The following is a 20,317-nucleotide window of genomic DNA, read 5'->3' as shown; positions in this document are numbered from 1 at the left end:
CTATCTCTCACAGAAAGTTTCCTCTGAGGCCTATGAAATGTTTAGAACATCATCCTCTGTCCATTCATTTCTCCTTCTGTTCATCTATCCATCCATCCGTGCTACCTATATATTCCCTTAACCACCCATCCATCCATCTGTCCATCCATCCATCCATCCATCCATTCCCCCAGACCTTTGGTGTGTGGAGCACCATGAAACCCTGAACTTGCCTTCCTTCCTCCAATGACCAGAGATGCCCATTGGCCTCAGACAGGGCCATGCCCACTAGGAAGGGCCAATGAGCCCACTGTTCGGGGAGCCCTCCCTCCTCAGCCCCCGGAACAAGCTTCAGAAGGAGGAGGGAGGGGGAGGCTGAGGTTGAGAGCCCCACCTTGCATCCCCTCTGACCCCCATGGCACGTGCAGCCAACGTGCAGTCAACACAAGGCAGCCTGGACTTCCCGCCTCTCCCCTCCCCCGCGCCTCTCCTGCGCTCCACCAGGAAGGTCGGCAGGTGGAGATGCGGGGGCCAGGGACAGCCCGTGGGCTCCAAAGCCTGCGTCCCTGGCTCTTTCTGACCGGCCTGGAGTGGACCTGTAAACATGCAGCCTGTGACCATCTCCCGAGCAGTCAATGGTGGGGCAGACGGGTGGGGGGGGGGGTTGGGGGTTGCCATTGTAAACTGGGAGCCATTCAGTTTCCACGGAACTAGAGGTCCCGGCGGCTCTCGGAGGGCTGACCCCAGACCGACCTCCGTTCCCGCAGCTCTGCTCCCAGTCCTCCCTGACGTGGCACCTGCTAGTCGGCCTCCGACAGCCCCCGAGGCCCCGGCCCCGCACCCCTGTGGAGGAGAGGCTGTGAGGCCTGTGGAAAGGGCCCCGTCGGGAGATGCTGGCCCGGGGGAGGCTCGCGCCTCCCCGGGACGAACGTGGACGCATCACTCCGGCCGCCTCCACTGTCGCACGGCCTGCCCCCCGAGTCTGTCTTCACGGGCATTTCCTCTTATAAGGACGCCGGTCACTGGATCGGAGCCCACCTTGACGACCTCGTCTTAACCCGATTGCATCTCATTTCCACCTGCGGCCCCCTTCGCAGGTGCGTCTCCACGGGAAGCTTCTCGCCTGGGTCGTAAACTTACAGAGCTCGATTTAAGGAACGGGAGGGCAGCCTCTCCTGATGGGCTGTTTATTTGCTTGACGTTTCATCCCCTCGTGTTCTGAGACTCTCCAAAATGGGGCAAACTTGGTCTGGACATTTGGATGCGGTTTCCTTGGTTACCGCTCTGATCTGCAGTCCCCGAGCTCCCCTGTCACTCTGAGCTCGGGTTCAGCCCGGGCACGGGGCCTTGCCCAGTACTGCTGATTTTCTTCGCTGGAAACTGCAGGGAACTGCCAACCATCTGAGCAGAGCTGCTGAATCAGAAAGAAAGGGCCCCAGAGAGTTAAACCCCCACGGAACCAAGACCCTTGGTTCACGGGCTGGGGTCTTCTGGAAGCCCTGAGGGGCACACTGGAACGCACCCGGTGCCCCACCCTGGGATGCCCAGCACCTCCGACCTTGGCGGGTGGGGCGGACGCAGTCCAGGCGCCTGCGGGGCTGCCTAGATGCAGCACGGTGGGTCCGGGGTTTCTGGCTTCTCCCCCGCGGGGCCGTGCCTCCCGCCAGGTAGGGGCCCCGTGCGCGAGCGCCCTGCACACAAGGGGTCTCCATGAAGGAGACCTGCCCTGGGGTCTCGCAGCAGTTTGGGAAAGCCGCCAGCCAAGCTCTGTCCCCCGGCACCCTGTGCTCTCTGTCCTTGGGGGCTGCCCTGCCCCACTGAGCTCGGGCCTCCTTGCCACCTCAGGGAGCCACGGCTGGAAGAGGATCAAGTGCCCAGCAGGGCAGGAGTGCGGCCCCGTGTGGCAGGAGGCTGGAAGCGAAGCCTTCTCCGCCTCCCCCAAGGCAGCTCTGCGCACACTCAGCGCTGGGGCGCCACCTCCAGCCCCGGGATCCGGGGCCTGGGCCCTGCGGGAGGTGCGGGCTCTGTGCTATCGGACGGCGGGTGTGGCTGTGAGCAGCAGTCGTGAGAGGGGCTCTCGGGATGGCGGTGCTGCTGCGTGGATACGCGTCCCCGCCACGTGTGCATGGTCCTGGCACCCTCGCTGCCCTCCACCCCAGAGCCCCGGCACGCCCATCTCCAGAACCGCACTCCCGAGGCCAGCACCGGGCCGCCGTGGGGTGACAGTTTATGCGGGGCGTGTTCCTGTCCCGGGTGGGTGTGTGGTGAGGAGCCAGCCCCGCGGCAGGCAGCAGGACAGTGAAACCGGCCCCTCCGTCAGCAGCCCTGCCGAAGCTTGGGACGTGACATTGTTCTGTGTGGCCTGATTGCACAGGACACAGCTTTCTGTCCAGGACACGGGATGAAGTCCAGCACAAATGTGTCCCAGTATGGATTTGGTGACACTGACCTAAAGGCAAGGATGCTCAGAATGTACCTTCCAGGCAGGCGTCCCTTCCCGGGGACGAGCCAAGCTTCCTGTGGGCCACGAAGCCCTGGCCCGGGGCCTTGCCCTGGGGTCTCTGGTGACCAAAGCTGTCAGCGGTGACCAGGCCGGCCCAGGCTGTGCTGGGGCTCCAGGCACTCCGTCCAAGTGCACCGGCTCCAAGGCCGCAGAGGCTGGTCCCACAGCACCCCTCCTTCCAAAGAAGACACCGGCTTCAAGTCCTCACCTGGCCTTCAGGTCAGCGGCCTGGGGTGGAGGGACAAGGCCTGGGGCTCAGGTTCACCCATCAGCCCCAGTGGTGACCAGTGCACATGGCCCCGGCCGCAGTGTCCACATCAGTAAATCAAGACTGGGACGGATGGTGGCTCTAGTCACACCAGCTGTGGACTTGGAATCAGGGCCCAGCGTCCCTCCCGGTGTGGGGTCCACTCACCCCCAGGGCAGCAATGGAAGCACCTGGCCTCCGGTAGAGGTGGGGAGAGCAGCAGAGCTTGGGGGCCCCTGGAGCATCACCTGAGCCCCAGAGAGAACCCGGGACAGTGAGAGCTCGGTCAGCACATCAGAAAGGGTGACGGCGGGAGAGGCAGCTCCCTCCTTCCAAAGACACTGGGTTAGAGAACTTACCCTCCCGCTCACCCTCCCCGGGGTCCTGGTCCTCCCTGGACCCCGCTCACCCCTCCCCGGGCCCCTGGTCCTCCCTGGACCCCCGCTCACCCCTCCCCGGGCCCCTGATCCTCCTTGGACCCTCGCTCACCCTCCCCGGGCCCCTGATCCTCCCTGGACCCCCGCTCCCACCCTCCCCATGCCCCTGGCCCTCCCTGGACCCCCGCTCACCCCTCCCCGGGCCCCTGGTCCTCCCTGGACCCTCGCTCACCCTCCCCGGGCCCCTGGTCCTCCCTGGACCCCCGCTCCCACCCTCCCCATGCCCCTGGCCCTCCCTGGACCCTCGCTCACCCTCCCCGGGCTCCTGGTCCTCCTGGACCCCCGCTCCCACCCTCCCCATGCCCCTGGTCCTCCTTGGACCCCTGCTCCCACCCTTGAACCCCAGGCTCCAGGTCCTCCCATCCCTTTGCTGTGCACCGTCTCTGGCAGATGGTGATTAAGGCCCTGGATGCAGCGTCTAATTGCATTAAAACGGATCAGCCCCAATGCTGATATCGAAATGAGCGCAGTTTGCAAACCATGCCATTCAGTCAATAAAGCCACAATGGCCTCTGTGGGACCGGGATTGTGTTCCAAGGAAGGACACATCGGGAGGTCACTGACTGTGTCAAAGACAGGGGAGCAAGTCCTGGGGTCCAGGAGCACATAGGCCTGAAAGCCGCCCTCATCCCGGGGGAGTGCAGTGGGCAGGGCGGGCCGTCCCGGCTGGGGCAGGAGGGACCACAGACGCGTGAGTGACCACCGTGAGAGGTACAGTTGTGCCTCATCCTGGGGGTGGTCAGAGCAGCTGGGCTGGTGTCCCAGGAAGTGAGAGCAGAGGAACCCACGACCCCATATCCAGGCTGAGAGGCTGAGAGCTGTGTCCCCACGCTGTCCTGGAGCATCAAGATGAGAGGCTCACGCCCTCTCCACGCCCCCCTCCCCGGTACCCACAGAGCGTCTGCTGTAACCATCAGTCCCAGATCGAGGCAGGAAGACGCGTCCCCAAACCACCTGCGGGCTGGCCAGACAGGTACGCGGAAGTGGGCGCACAGCCGGTGAAGAATTCCAAACAGCGATCACCAGAGCCTGCAGTAACTCTGACCCTCAGTGACCCTATCCTCCATGCCCCCTCCCCACTGTCACACACAAGCAGGCTTCAGGGAGGCAGTGCACCTCCAGGGCTTGTGAAGCCTTCCTAGCTGGGCAGTGCTGGGCCCCTGGTCCTCCCGGTGTCCAGTTTCAGAGGGAAGCCTGTTGCAGAAGCAGGGGGCCCCCAGCTGCATCCCAGCTCATTAACCCGATTATCCTTGTTCAGAAACAGGCAGAGCCACCAGGACGGTCCGGGTGGGCAGCCGCGGCAGGAGGCCGGTGCAGAGAGGAGCAGACGGAAAACCAAGCCAGAGAGCAGAGGCGCAGGGGTGGGGACCACGGGGAGCCCTGCGCAGAGTGCCCTCGGAGCTTCGAACGGACGCGGCTCACGTGAAAGGAGGGTGGACCTCGGGGACGGGGAAGCAGGGAGACAGCAGAGGAGCGCCCAGAAGTTAGAAGCAGGAGTGACAGAAGGGACGCGGCGTGCACGGCCACCAGCGCCCAGGCTACGAGTCAGAAACACCGGTGCCTGGGTGTCGCCGTTCTGCCCCCACGGAGAGCAGCCGTTCCGGCGGGAAGAGCACAGGCAGCTGGGGGGGTGTGATCCGAGGTCACGTGGGCCATGTCCCCCAGGAACACGGGAGTGTCCATTCCTCGTCCTGCCCGAGGGCCACACACCTAGTGGTAACCCACTGATGCCCCCAAACGCGGAAGTTCCAAAGAAAGTTTTAGAAGACTCCGGGGCGGGGCGGGGAGATGGGGCACAGTGTGTGCCAGGCTGCCGCCATCGGGACGCACAGCCGCCCCCGGCCGGAGAGGCCAGGTGAATGTGGGCCACGTCTTGGAAGCCCTGAAAGGAGGTGACCTTGAGCTGCTGTTCTGTAACAGCCAAGACAGCACAGGACACGAACCGTGCTGGCAGGAAACGTGTGCCCGACCTTCAGCATGTCTCCCACCCGTGGGGTTTTGTTCCCGGATGCGCACGAGGAAGACGAGCGCTTTCTGTGGGAAGGAAGGGGGTGTTTCCATCTTCTTTCGCTGCATTTTCCCTCTCCTGTCCAAATTACCTGCCAGAAACAGTATTTAGCACTAGTCTTAAAGATACATGTTAAGTAAGCTGCTCTTTTCCGATCCTCCCCCCAAAAAGGGAGGCGACCACGTTAGGCACCGATGCGGGCAGTGGAGGTCCCCACAACCAGCCCTCCCAGAGCCCATCGGTCACAGCCTGACGACCAGGAGCTAAAACACAAGCAAAGAAGGAGGAGTGTTAGCCGTCGAAGTCCGGGACGGGGAATTTCACGGGAGGGAGTCTTCGCGTTGGCCAGGACCGGCAGACACGTGGCAGTAATGGCTGCCGCTCTTACCTGTGGTCCTTGAAGCAGGCGCTCTGCCCATCTCACAGATGAGAAAACAGATTCTTCCTCAAAGACACGCAGTTGCCAAGTGCAAGACTCAAGGCTGGAACCCTAGTAACTGGACCCACGCCCCGGGCTCACTCCCCAGTCACTGGACAGGGTCTGGGTCTTGAAAAGAGGCACCACCCCTCTTCCTGCTGAGCTGGCCCTGGGGGTGCAGCCGGACAGGATCTGGGGCTGAGTCCCTGGTGAGGCTCCCTCACACCGGGAGACAGCTGTTTTGGGGGAAGGCCACTGTCCTGCCTGCGCGTCCAGGGTGCTGTGCGTCTCAGGGGCTCTGGGGGAGCCGGGGGATTCCCTGACAAGCCTGTCTGATGGTAGGGGCACATACTGCAGGTTGACCACATGGATTCCTCTTGAAAACGGCTCTGTCCAGGCCGGGGTGCCAGCCGGGCACACCAAGGCCTCAGTGCTCCCGGCTCGGTCGGGCTGAGCATTCTGACTCCCGGGCAAGAGCGGAGCCTAGCCTCGGGACACTAACCCGGCGGCCCCTCCCCACCCAGCGGAGGGCTTCTGTGCTCCCAGCGGGGCGCCCTGGAGTCATGCGGAGGAAGGCGGCCTCCCCGAGGATGCACTGGGTAGTCAGGGCTTCTCGTTTGGGAGAAGGCTCTGGCCCCACAGTGACGGCTGGACGGAGGGAAGTAGTTGCCGGTCAGGACCTGGTGAGCTTCCTCCGGCTCAGCCTGTGCCCGGGGGCGCCCGGCCGGCGAGCACCTGACCTCGGCTGCGTAACAGAGGCCACGGCTCTCCCACGCTTGGCAGCAACACCAATACCAAGGGCGTGACTTAAGAAGTGTGTCCGAGCAGCGCGTCCTGGTCCTCCCGGGCCCACGGTGTCCCTGAACGTGGAAGAGCGCCGGTGTTTCCTACTGCACGTCCCCGGCTCCTAATTCACGGGTCACGAGCAGTGACAGGGTGACTGAACGAGGTTTCATCCAAGCGGGTGAGTCAGTGCTGAGAATACCCGGCCTTGGAAAGTGTGTTTCCCGCCGCACGTAGTGTGGGTGACTCATCGCCCTCGTCCCACCCGGGAGGTGGCTCCCCACCGGCAGGGCCAGGACAGAACGCCTCCACCCCGCGTGGTCCGCACCCTGATGAGCCGGTAAGTCCGCAGGGCCGTTACCCCGGGGCGCCGGGAGCGGCTCTGTGCCGCGGGGAGCGGTGCCCTCGGCCTCGCTCTGCCCAGGCCGCTCGCCCGCCGGCCCCTGAAGGCCGCAGCTGGCCCCAGGCTCGCTCCTGGGTCTGAGCTGCCAGCCGGCCACTGGCTTGGCCCCTGAAAGGTCGACAGAGCTCACGTGGGCGGGTGTATCGGGGGCACACTCGACGGAGCCTTCCTGCAGCAAGTGCTCCATTAACCAGCGCTCCGAACACCCCCGTGCGCCAAACCGTCACGACCTCTGCCGGGCAGGAATGCCGTCCACAGAGGAGCTGTAAGAATGCTGTATTTACTTGCCACGAAAGCCACAATTAAGGACGGCCATCCTGAGACCGCGCAGGCCGATCAGCAGCCCATTACAGCACTGGGGGTTGGGGGGCACGTGCGTAGCCAGAGCCGCCTGCTCTGGGAGGCTTTAGACCCAAGGCCAGAGTCGAGGTGTCTGGCTCCTGAAGGCCGTGCTTCATCTGCCTGTGGTTCCCACGGGCTGGGACGGCCGACCGACCGGGGACGGCTGCCTGGTGGACGAGGGGCCAGGGCCGTGTTTTCTCCATTCCTGACTATCTGAACGGAGAGGCCAGCTCAGGCTGGAAGCAGCCTGACCTTGGGGGTCTGGAGATTTGGGTTGAAGACCTGAGCTTCGTGATATCCTGTTACCCAGCTACCAGTGAGCATGGACCCTTCTTGTGCAAAGTCTAGGAGAGACAGGGCTGGGGGAGGCGGCCGAGGGCAGGGGCTTCACCTGACACGGAGCAGGTGCTCTCAGTTGATGCCGCGGCCCACAGTGCCCGGTTCTGGACCATTTAAACCAACCTTATTCAGAAAGAAAGGTCATGGTGCTAACTCGCTCCCGGGAGGGAGGCTGAAAGGATGCTTTCTGGTTGGTTCCTCTCCAAGGAGCCAGCCCCGTGGAGCCTTGGGAGCCCCTGCCGGCCGGGGGCAGGTCGGTGAGGCTCACTCTGCAGAGCAGCTCTGATGCCCGTGGGCGGTCAGTGATGCAGGGTCAGGTTGAGGGCAGGGTCACTCCTCGACTCAGGGTGGACCCAGAGCAAACGTACTCCAGGAGGGGGACAGGCGCACACCACCCTTCCAGAACCGGGACTCTGGGGACACCTCGAGACCCAGCTCTCGGTGGGAATGCTGCAGCCCTGGCAGCCACGAGCCGATTACTTTTGTCAGCAGAGTCAGAAAGAAGAGAAATTGAATTAAGCGGGAGGTGGGCTCTAATGCAGTGCTGGCCTCCACAGAGGCACCGCTGTCCCGGCCCGGCCCGCGAGTTCAACAAGCACCAGCAGGAGAGCGTGGCCCAGGAGCGGGCGGAGCGCCCCCGCCGGAGGCGCGGCTCTCGCGCGGTGCCCGTGTCCGAGCCGATCAGCGGCAGACGCATCACCATCACGGCCCCGGCTATTTCAGGAAATGCAATTTTATGAGGAGTCTTCCAGCCTGCCCCCCTCCTCTCCGAGTCTGCCTCCTGACTCTCAGGGGCAGTGGTCCTCTTCCTGCGACGTGTGCCCGTTGCCCGGGCGGGGGGTCCAAGACAGGTGGGCAATTTGCTTTGGGCGGCAGTAACCAGGCCAGGAAGCGGTGACTCTCGCTCACAGGCTGGCCCTCTCAGGCCCCAGAGCTCCGGGCCGGACCGGACAGGGCGCTGGCTCCAAGCTGCTTGTGGGCAGCAGCTCCCATCCCACGCACCTGCCTTCTGCGGAGCCCCAGCCCTTCCGAGCAGGAAGCAGGGACCCCGCCCTGATGCCCTCTGTCCCCAGTCCTCGGGGCCCTTGTGTGGGCCTTCCTGGACAGACAGGGCCACCAGTGTGAACAGAAGCGCCTTGGAGAGTGGCCAGGCCATTCCTGCAGCTCGGAGCAACAGGAGCCTTTTCCAAAACCTGCGGGACGGGACCCAGGCACATGAAACACTGGGCTGCTCTGGGGGGAGGGGGCAGGAGGCCCAGGCCCCGTCTTCGGTCTTCAGGGTTCCACTTTGCCCCCACCTGTGGCTGGCAGGTGCTCTATTGGGTCTCTGGACACACTGGGTCCCTCTTCCGTGGGCGTCCAGCTCCAGCTCTGGCCTGGTGACAGGTGGAGGCCCTGGAATCAGCCGCTTCCTGGACGCTGGCTCCTCTGTGGGGGCCGGAGCTGGGAGGACGGGCTGTCCTCGGGCCTACCACTCACCGACTGCTTGGCTCCCTGCACGGAAGGGAAGAGGCAGCCCCTCCCAGCCTCCCTGCTGGCCTCCAGGATGCCCCACACGGAGCCGCACCTCCGGGCCCGGCCAGGGGCAGGGACAGGCGCACCCTGGGTAGCAGCTCCCTTCCGCCCTTTGCAGGGATGCGCCCCATCTCAGGGAATGGCCCTGGGGTGTTGAGGGGTCCCAGGTCCATCAGCAGGCTCTGGAGCAATGCAGCTGTTTTGTGTGACACCTTCCTGGTGGGTCCCTGACATGCTGTATCCGGCCAAACCCACAGACAGCACAACACAGAACCGTGACACGAATGGTGGCCTCTGGGTAATCGCGGTGCATGGATGTCAGTTCCTCCGTTGTGACAGACGCACCAAGCACGCTATTGTCAGCGCTAACAGTGGGGTCACAGTGGGGGGGACGTGGGAACACTCTGTACTTTCTGTTCCGTTCTTCTGCAAACCTGAAACTTCTCTAAAAATAAAGCCTCTTAATTAAAAACAAAGAAAAAACACAAGTTCCAGCCAGACAACGTGGAACAGGACACGTGGCCCGGTCCTCAGCAGGGGAGCTGATAGGCAGGTCTCCCTGGGAGAACCTGGCCCGGGCTCCATGGCCGTGGGGCCACACTGGACGGAAGGAAGCCCCCCACTGTCTGCGGGCGCGGCGGGGTCTCTGTCATCAGGCACAAGGTTCCCTCGAGGCCGACAGCCCTGGATGGAGGAAGAGGCTGGAGCCCGCTTCTGCCCATGGGTCTGCACTGCCTTCACGGCAAGGGCCCACGACCCCCAGGCCAGGGACCCCCAAGGCGGCCAGCATTCCTGCCTGGTGGGGCCCGGCCTTGCATGCACCCGGGAGGGCCCAGAGGCCGGGGCTGGGCTGGACAGAGGCTGGGGATGGCGGGGGGGCATGGGAGCACCCCGTCACTTCCTCCTGCAAACTCCAGCTTGAGCTGTTCACAAGGTGGAAAAGGAAGCAGGGAAACAGAAACCCCACGAGTTTGTGAGCATTCTGGGCGGGCAGGGGCAGGCTGAGCATGCATGGTAATCCACGCGTGGCCTCAGCCCCGGTTCTCAGCTGCTCAGACGGCAAGAGACAATTAGCTAATCGGGTGAGACGCAGTCAGGGGTGAGCCCCGCCTCCCCCCTGCTGCCTCGGAATCAGGCTTCAGAACTTCATGTCAAACTGTCGTGAGTCGAGAAGGCTAGAATTTTTCAGTAATGATGCTGTAAATGCAGCCTGGGATCACTGTGAGGCCACGTGAGAACCAGCGAGAAGCCGACCGTAGACTCAAATGTGTCCCGCGGACGACAGAGGGCATAGGACCCGGGGAACCAGCCGCCACCCACTGAACGCACGGCCTGCAGCGTAAAGACTGTCAAATCGGTCCTGGCTAGAGTTAGGACTTTCTGTTCTTCCAGGCACACGGGTAAAGCAAGGGCCCGGCCAGGCCGGGAGGTGTCAGCAGGACTCGGATGCAGAATCTAGAAAGCGCTCCTGCACGACATGAACAAACAGCCCAGCAGCAGTGGGGGCGGTGGGGGGGAATGCGGACAGGGGCTTCACGAGAAATGCCCCCCCGCTGCCCAAGAAGCCTGCTCGTCACCACGGCACAGCCCGGAGCCGCACGAGTCGTCACCCTGCACCCGGCAGGACGGCTAAACCACAGAGTCCGACAATGACGGGGGCCAACGGGGACGCAGAGCAAACGCAGCTTCCGACACCTGCGGGGCGGGCGCAGCGGCGCGGCCACACTGAGAGACGCTCCGGCCATCCTGCCACCGGCAGCTCGCGTCTCTGACGCTCCTGGGCACGCATGTGCCCACGATAAATGTGTCCACGTCACCAGAAGACACACCACCAACAGTCGTGGTCACTGTTGACTGAAAAAATGCACAGCCCCAAAGCTGCGAGTTGCGTTCCATTCAGTGGACTTCCTGCGCGCGTGGGGCCGGGGGAGGCCCCCAGGGAGTGCCGAGGGGCTGCTCCGCACAGGCGGGGCCGAGCCAGAGTGTGCAGGGGTTTCTGCAACAAAGACAGGTAGTCGGGACATTAAAAGATCACTGTTAATTAAAGAAAACCAGACAGCTTTTCTATGTGCGGGAAGGTGCAGAGGTCTGGGCTCATTGAAATCACCCCTCTGACCTGCACTGAGCGCTCCAGGGCCACCGTCTGTCCCGTGCTTTCCCACCCTGCGTCCCCTCAGGGGGCACCGCTGGGGGCTACAGAGGCCGGGCTGCCTGCTTGTCCCCGTCCTGAGCCCCTCCGCTGGCTGCCAGGGGCGCGGGAGCGGCGGGGGACTCGGTGGGCAGCACCCTTTGTGTGCTGATACAGGGGCAGTGTTTCTCGTTCACAGCACCATACTTACAATGACTGAAAATTCAAAACAGCCCAAATACCCATCTTCTTGGGAATAGACAGTTAAATGATGGTCCCGCCAGACGATGAAATCCTACACAGCGACAACGATGACAAAACACCGCTGCACACGACGAGGGGTCGCACAGACACCGCGAGTGAGAGGAGCCAAACTCGGGCGTCAGTGTCCTTCTGACTCCACTCACGGGAGGTTCCAGAAGACGGGGCACTAGTGGCGGGGGGCGTCCCTGGCGGGGCCAAAGCCTCCGGGCTCAGGCCGACAAGCTGCGTGCGAGCCTGTGTGTGTGTTACATCTCGATTAAAGGTTTTTTATTTTAAGGAAAAACTCTCATTTTAGACTTCCGGAGCCTGCGAAAGGCCGAGGCCTTTTCTGAACGTGTCTACGCGGCGCAGCTTTGCGTGTGTGACTGTGCAGACTCCCCGGGTCACCGGGCGCCTTTCACTGGGGACGGCTGCATTTATCTCGTCCTGGTGTTGGGACGTCTCCTCCCATTATTCAGGTTTCAGAGGCACTTTCACATTCTAAGGCGACAATGCATCTCTTTAACCCGAATTTGAAGACATCTGCACCCCAGTGTTCACGGCAGCATTATTTACAGTAGCCAAGACATGGAAGCAACATCAATGTCCATCGACAGAGGACTGGATAAAGAAGCTGTGGTGTGTCTATACACACACACACACACACACACACACACGACAGAATGCCACTCAGCCATGAGAAGAATGAAACAGTGCCCCTTGCGGCAACATGGATGGGCCTGGAGATGACCATATTGAGTGAAGTAAGTCAGAGAGAGAGACGAATATGATACAATATCACTTACGTGCAGAACCGAAAAATGATACAAATTCTATTTACAAACCCCAAACGGACTCACAGGCAGAAAGCAAGCCATGATGACGAAGGGGGAAAGGGCGGAGAGGGAGAAGTGAGGGGCTGGGGATTGACAGACACACTACTGTGAATAAAACAGATCAACAACAAGGTCCTGCTGAAGCACTCAGGGAGTCATATTCAACTTCTTGTAACAACCTATCATGGAAAAGAATCTGAAAAGAAAAAATACTGTATGTATGTGTCTGTATAACTGAATTGCTTTGCTGTACACCTGAAACGAACACTGTAAATCAGTTACACTTCAATAAAAAGATTGAAAATAAAAGCATAAAGAAAAAAAAAGTACGCCTGCAACGATGCTTGCTGCCGCCAGGAGGCGGTGCCGCAGGTCCCTGGAGACGCTGGCCCGTGCACCGTGTTCCCAGCCGCTCCCGGTGCTCGGGCTGGAGGTGATGCTCAAGGTCACGGGGGCAGCTGGGCCCAGGCCCTGCAAGGACTCCGGCGAGGGGCCCGAGACGCTGACCGTCAGGCGTGGCACCCTGTTCACGAAGGTGTGGACTCAGGACGTGAACACTGCACCTTCCCCCGTTACAAACTTGCGTTAAATCAGCTGGACTGTGGACCAAGGACACAGAAAATGATGACAAATGAAGCCAAACGAAAGGCAGCGAAGGCCAGGCCGGGTCCTTCAGGTTGACCCTGAGAGCCAGCCTCGCCAGGCTCCCTGAACCCCAAGGGCCCCACGTCCCAGGAGGCCCCTCCGACCCCCCGGCCCTGACAGCCGGCCTCTCCCGTCGGGCCGGCAGGCTCTGCTGGGCTCTGCAGGTGTCTGAGCAGTTAGAGGGAGACCGGCTCCCTGCCGTGGAGGCCTCCCTCCTTCCCCGACACGTGGCCTCAGAGAACAAGAACAGGGGGCTGACATCTCAGCCCTGCTTGGCACGCCGCCCCCCCCTCCCCCCTGCCAGTTCAGGCTCTGAGCAGCAGTCACGACCTGGCACCCAGCCCTGTCCGGGTCCCGAGCTGCCTCCTCTCTCCCTGCGGACCTCACGTCTGCTCACACCGTCCAGCTGTGGGCCCGCCCCCACCTGCCTCCAGGTCCCCGCTGGGCACCTGCTCACAGGCCGGCAGGTGAGTCACACCTGCCGGGGGTGGAGGGCGAGGGAACGGTGATCAGGCTGAGTCCCACCACCTGTCAGCGTTGCTTCCATCACCGGCCTGACATCTCCCAGCGCTGGTCCACTGCCCTGCATTTACTGTCCGGAGAGCAGGGTGGAGATCCTTCTAGAAGTCCATCAGACACCACCCGGGCTCCCAGTAGGTGGAATCAGCCCCTGGCCTGCCGGCCTGCAGAGCTGACCACAGGGTCAGCTCCTGCCTCCCCCCACTGCCCCAGCTCCTCGGCCCCACCCTGGAAGGCTGTGTGGGCACTGAGAGCCCTGAAAGGCCCAGGACCAGTGCCCCTCTGTCCACTAGGACACGGCACAGGCACAGTCCCCAGCACCCCATGTCCCCGATCAAAGCGTCTTCCAAGATCAAAATAAAAGTGTTTTCTCCAGAATCTCCCTGGCTTTGACTTGTTTGTCTTCACACTATTTAATGGAGTTTGAAATTTCAGACAACAAGAAGGATCATGAGGTCCCATCAAAGGGGGGCGATGGGCCACAGCGCTCCCCTCAACCGGCGCTCGTGAAAATAAAACCAGCGGCTCACTTAAAGCCTCCAGCAAGGGCCTGGGGACAGTGAGGGCCCATGCAGGCTGGCCTCCAGGAGCCGTTTACACGGCCCTGTCACCTCCATGACAGCCGCAGCTGGCCTTTGGGGGTGTTGAAAAGCGTCCACATATGAACGCCACCCAGAGTCAGGGAATCCGGCGCGGAGCGCCCCCTCGGCCTCCTTCCCGACGACAGAGCCATCAGCAGCCTCAGGGTGGGGAGCCTGGGAACTCCCTGGCGGACCCTGGGCTGCACCCCGTGTACGAGGGTTTCGAGGACCCCCCGCGGCGAGCATCGTCCAAGTCCCTGAGCTACAGAGGTGGGGCAGGACGCGGCGGCTCGCAGGCCTGTCTGGTGACTGGTGCAGACCCCCCGCACCCCGCCGGATACCGTCACAAGTGTCCCTGCTAGTGGAGCAACACAGAGCACGAGGCCCCTCCTCCCGCGGGGGCGCAGCGGCTCCCGGCTCCCGGCTCCCGGCTCCCGGAGAGGACGTCCCCCAGGACGCTTCCAAGAGCTTCCTCCTCTGCGTGCTGACTGCTCTCAGACACTGGCTAAAATGCGTGAGATGAGGGAGGCACCGTTATCAGCCTCCTGTTTCCTAGCTTCCGATGCACGAGTCTGGGACTTCTTTGGTGAACTTTGTTTGAGTATTTCGTCCTTCCTGCAGCGGCTGCAAACGGAATTGTTTCCGGAGATCATTTTCAGACCGCTCGCCACCACGGTGGAGAAATCCCACTGAATTGCGTACACCGGTCTGTACCCCGTAACCCCGCCAAACTCCGTTACACTTCTCAGTGTGTGCGCCCACTCCTGCAGATTCTCTCTGCAAAAGATCACGTCGTATGTGAATGAATAACTCCACGCCTTCCTTCCTGATCAGGGAGACTTATTTCCTGCTCTCGCCCCAGTGACTGGGCCAGCGTCCCCGGGGCAGCTGAGCAGGAGTGGTGAGCAGACACCCCTGTCTTGTTCCTGGTCTGAGCCCAAGCGTCCACTCCTCCCCGAGGAGGGTGCTGCCCACCTTTTCCACGTTGAGCAGGACTCACTTGTTTCCAGCGTGCTGAGTGTTTTTATTGTGAAAGGAGGCTGGATTTTGTTAAATGCTTTTTCGGCAACTACTGACATGAGCATGTGATTACTGCTCCTTCTCGTGTTAATACGCTGCATCTCCTGGTCGCTTTACGTGGAGCCGGCCTCGCACCCCGGGATGAACCCTGCTCGGCCACGACGTGGAAGTCTTCCATTTGCTACCAGGTGCAGTTCGCCAATATTTTGTTGAAGATTTTTGCATCGATGCTCATAAGGTCTGGAGGTTCCCTGTGGCGCCTTTTCCCGATACTTCTGGTGTCAGAGTAATCCTAGCCTCGTGGAGTGAGGTAAGGACTGCTTCCTCTTACACATATATTTTGTTTTTGAAGACTTGGAGAGGAATTGGTATTAATTCTCTGCTGAATTTGGTCGACTTCACCAGTGTAACCGTCTGATTTCTAACTCATTGTCTTCACTTGTCTTGGGTCTACTGAGTCTTCCCATTACTTCTTGAGTCAATTTGTGTGTTTCTGGGAACAAGTCCATTTCTTCCAAATTTCCTGGCATGTGATTGCTCACAGTACTCCTTCCAACCCTCTGTGCTGCCGCGAAGGGTGGTGAACACAAGGCGCGGCCCTCCCTTTGAGGTCTGACTTAGTCATCTGAGCCTTTTCTCTGATCGGTCTAGTTAAAAATAAAGTTGCGATATTTTATCTTTCAAATAATTAAGCTGTGGCTTAACTGATTTCCACTATTTAATATTCTGTTTTACTTCCTTCAATCCTGATTTTTATTTTTCTCTTCATTCTACTTGATTTGGGTTTAGCTTGTTCTTTTAATAGAGTCTTAAGGTGAATATCTTTCTAATATAATTTAGTATAATTTTCACATAACTCACTTTTTAATAATGGCTGCATGTAGCAGTTGGCTCACAAAATTTCTGAAAATTTAACACGTGGCTCGGAAGGCAGTGCGAGCCTGCTCGGGACGCCGCGGGGGCAGGGCTGGCAGACTCCAGGGAGCAGGCGACCAGGTGCAGGAGGTCAGGCAGGCTGGGCCGTGGCTCACACCTTCCGCGGCCTCTCTGCCCGCCGCTTGGGGAGCTTAGCCGACCTGCACGAAGCGCGCACGCACGTTTCTAAATACACACAATACTTCTAAGTATCGAGACACATAAAGCTTTTCTCCCCGAAGCCTGAGACCTGCCGTCCCCTCCGAATCCTGCCCCCTTCAGAGGCTGCCTCCGCTCAGAGCAGGCCGGGGTCTAGACAGCGCTGGGCATGGACGCAGGCGGCCCCTCCTTCACGCCTGCTGCCAAAGGACCCCCGGGGGGCTCAGGCACAACCAGGGCCCAGGAGCAAGGCAGGTGGGCGTGGCCGCCTCCCTGGGACACGGTGCTCAGCTCCTGCAGGAAGCCTTCCCAGATTTTTGCTGCCGCATCTGCCAGGTTCGGGCCTCAGGTCTGTGCCGCCCATGACGGCCCCTCGTCGCACCTCACGCCTCTGTCTTTGCACCCTCAGCGCTCCTGCAGCTCCCACGGGGAGAAGTGGGGTGACCCTGCTGGGCCTGCTTCTCCCTGCTGCCCTGTAGGGCCCTCCACAGGTGAGGCTGCGAGCCCAGAGCTGAAAGCAGCCAGGCCCCTGATGGAGGAGTGAGCAGCACTCCGGCTCCCGGGGGCGGCCCCGGCTCCTCCCCCGCCCCGGGAATTCCCCGCACACCCGGCTCCTGCTCTCCCTCTGAGCTCCCCCAGCGTCCACGTGCCTCAGGTTTGCTTCCCTTCTGCTTCTGCTTCTGCTTCTGAGAAGCAGAACCACGCCCCGGCCTCCCTGCCCCTCCCTGGACCACGACGGATGCCGCTGACGGTGCTGCCCGGGCCGCGGGCCCCACTGCCCGGGCGCTGCGGCGGGGCCGGTGCGGAACGGAGGCGCCTTCCGGGATCAGCTGGATCCAACAGAAAGCAGCCTTCGGCTTGAACACTTTCTGAAAGTTTGTTTTCCAGTTGTTGAGAGGGGGCCTCTGCATGTCCTCGCACTCTAAGGAGAGTGTGAGCGTGTCCGGTTGTGACCCCAGCTGGTGGATGTTCACGGGTAAAGCTGGGGACACACACAAGGCCTGGAGCCGTGCCTGTCCACCCCACACCCGGGGCCCCATCTGTGTCCCAGGCTCCCCAGGAAGGGAAAGGCATGTTATGAGTGCTGACTGTGCAGGCATGTGACGCAGGTGCATTTATTCCCTGCTCAGGAACACAAGGGCACGGTGACCTAGGAGACAGGTGGGCTCCCAGCAGGGGCCACGGGGCAATTGGATCAGCCGGGGGGTCCTGGCAGGGTCTTCAGGGAGCCTGGAAGCCACGCACAGAGGGGACCCTGTCGGGGCTGTGCCAGGCCAGACATTAGTCCTGTGCGGAGCTGGGACATTGGCCTGCACTATCCCCTGCAAGGATCTCGGGGAAGCTGCGGGGCCTGGCCTGAGGCTCCTGCTCTCGCCGACCCCCGGGACCAGGGCAGTGCTGCCCCGGAAAACACCCTCCCCTCTCCCGACTGCCTGCACCCCGCCCTGGGCACCAGGCTGCTGTCTTGACTCTGATTTCTTTCCAGAGAGGTTCCCGAGAACCCAGCAGGCGGGAGGAAGGTCCTGTCTTTACAGAGAAAGGCCGCTGCCAGAGAGAGAACCCTGCAGGCGGATGACTTCCGGCTGCGTGCGGGCGGGCGAGGCTCAGGGCCGGGCCCCAGTCCTCACGGAGGCATCGGGGCCACCCGCGATTCTGCGGGTGGAGAGCGATGCTCAGAGCCTTACAGAGCAGCCGGTGCCGGTGCAGAAGGCTTCGTCCAGCCCGCCGGGCACTAACCGGACGCGCATGGCCAGGAGGTGAAGCACTGTTCCTGTATCTGCGTGTAAGGACACGAAGCCTTGCAGAGATGGGGCTGGGGCTTCTTTGAGACGCTCTTTCCCTGATGGTTCTATGAGTTGGAACGACTCTCTGCAGGTGAACTAGGCCACCTGCATACAAGCTGGGGAGCGGTTCAGCCGGAAAGGCTTCAGGCTCCGTAACATGGCCAGGAGTTCCTCCTCTCACCACCAGCCCCCTTCTTCCATGAAGAGATGCTTTCCTGGTGAGCTCCTCTTCATCCCTCAATACCCTGTTCAAATGTTCCCTTGCCGATGCAGCTTTTCCAAGATCCTGGGCAGGAAGAGACGGCTGTACTTTGAGGTCCCAGAGTCCCTGTCCCACCATCTGGACCCCAGCCCCACAGCACCACCTGTTCTGGGTACATTACAGTGTCACAGGTCTCCTCCACCATGAGCGTACACCTTATCTGAATCAATGAAAGGATGAGTGGGTGAATGAATGAAGGATAAGTTAATAAAGAAATGAATAAATATGTGAACAGACACAGCCGTGATCTAGTATTTCAAGCTCTCATTTTTCCTGAACACGGTAGGGCCAGGATAAACCATCCTGCCTTGAACCCTGCTCACACCGAATTCCAAGCAACCCAACGTGGCACAAGTTTTCTCTTTTGCAGACACCAGTCACATGCAGGGAAACTTATTATGCACACAGAGCAAGAAAATAGAAAAGCAAAAATTAAATTAGATGGCAGCCTGAAAACGCCCACTGTGCAAAAAAGGGCCAGCTCACTGATCTGTGCGGCCTCCCCTGAAAACACCTGGGTTTTAATTTGGGTCTCGGGGACCTGGCTCCTGAGGCGCGGGGAGGCTCGCAGGAGAGGGGTGAGAACACGGTTTCAGAAGAGCAGCCCAGATTCAATTAGTAATCAGTTCTGACTGACTCCCCCGCAGGCCGGCAGAGCTAACGAGCAGAGGGGAAGGCTCCCGGCTGCGCCCGGGCCCCTCGCCTCCCTCCCTCCCCGTCCTGGAAGAATCTGTCGGCATCAGCCCAGAAGGCTCCCAGTTACAGGAGCCGCAGACGGGGATGCAGTGACCCTAATGCTAACCTGAACTCAGTTCACTGGGGGTCAAGGCGCCGCGCCCCCTGGCCCAAGTCCACCCAGGACCCGCTGGGCAGAATGGAGTTGCAGGGTCGGGGGAGCAGCCTCAGGGCAGCTGCACACCCGGCTGTCCCAACCCACGCCGTCTACGGGACGCCCAGGGACAGGTGCTTTCAACAAGGACAGACAACGGGTCCTTAGAGACAAAACCGGCCGCAGCACGTGCTCCTGCTTCTTCCAGGCCCTCAAAAGGCACCAGCGGCCTCACCGTCCTTCCACTGGCCCCGGTCCTCCCCACAATCTCCCTGGTGCCCTGACATTCCCAGCCCAGGCCGGCAACACAAGGCAGGTGGCACAGGGCCTGGTGGCAGGGCCTGGGGGTGGCTGGGTGGCCCCAGAGCCCCGAGGGCCTCCAGGGTACTTCTGGGCACCCCGAGATCTGCCCGTGGCCAGCTCAGCTCAGGGGTGCCCAGGGCATCTGGGCTTGGAGTGGGGAGGGCGGCACCTGCTCCCTCCAGCTGGGAGCCCCGGGCCCCTCTCCCCACACTTCCCCTTTCCTGCTGGAGGCCCCGTGGGGCCAGCACTCCAGGCCCTGGGCCCCAGGCAAATCCACAGCCCTGGCCACGTCCCCGGACTATCCGAGGAGAGGCTCATAGGTGACACTGACGGGGGTCCCTGGACAATCAGTCCTGTCCCCGAGGGGCCTCGTGACTCTGCTGATTCCTCTCTTGGGGGACTTTCTCACTTTGGGGGCTGCACTGGGACCCACCCGGCTCCCCTGCAGGGACGACACTGTCCTGACGCCAGATGCAGTCCCGCCCCTGGCACTGGCGACTCTCCCAGCTGGAGTGGCCGGGAGCTCCCCACGCCCCAGCCCTGTGCTCAGCATGCCTGTCACCTCTCTGGTGACCATCACCAGCACAGCCCGCAGGTGGCAAGGTGGTGCTCCCCAGGTCTCAGGTCAGAGCGGAGGGGGCAGCAGGTTGGAAGCAGAGAGCCAGAGCCCCAGAGCCCATCCAGAGGCTGCAGGGGAGGGGGGTTGAGCAGAAGACCCAGGGTTCAAATCCAGCTCTGGGTGACCCCATGCATGCCTGCTGTCCCTGCGGGATGGATGGCTGATCCCTTAGACCTGGCCACCGGCACGGCAGTAACCATGTCGCTCCCAGTCCCCTGCAGAACCAAGTCCTCGCACACCCGGCCTGGGGCCATCCATCCCGAAGAACCCGGACCGACACAGGCAGCTGCTGCCGGCCAGGCCCACAGGAGCCCCCCAGACCGCCCAGAAGAGAGGTGTCTTCCCCTTGCTCTAGCCCCAAGGCTGGGCAGAGCTCTGGCCTGGCTCCAACGCCCACCACTGCCTGCGCCCTCCCACACTCGCCCGTCAGCCCCACCCCTGGCCGGTGCTGCCCCCAGACTCCTGCGGGGCCACCCTGCGTCTGCCACGTGGTGCCCGGG

General features: G+C 61.6%; 1 protein-coding gene across 1 annotated transcript in view; it reads right to left on the bottom strand.

Moving 5' to 3' along the window:
* Positions 1 to 20,317, bottom strand: part of TAFA5 (TAFA chemokine like family member 5) — a 168,312-nt gene that overhangs the window by 32,032 nt on the left and 115,963 nt on the right. The gene's annotated exons all lie outside the window — the stretch shown is intronic.

The sequence above is a fragment of the Camelus ferus genome, chromosome 12, assembly GCF_009834535.1.
Source record: "Camelus ferus isolate YT-003-E chromosome 12, BCGSAC_Cfer_1.0, whole genome shotgun sequence".
NCBI lineage: Eukaryota > Metazoa > Chordata > Mammalia > Artiodactyla > Camelidae > Camelus > Camelus ferus.
Note: the sequence above shows the minus strand (reverse complement) of the source record. Positions and strands in the feature narration are given on the sequence as shown.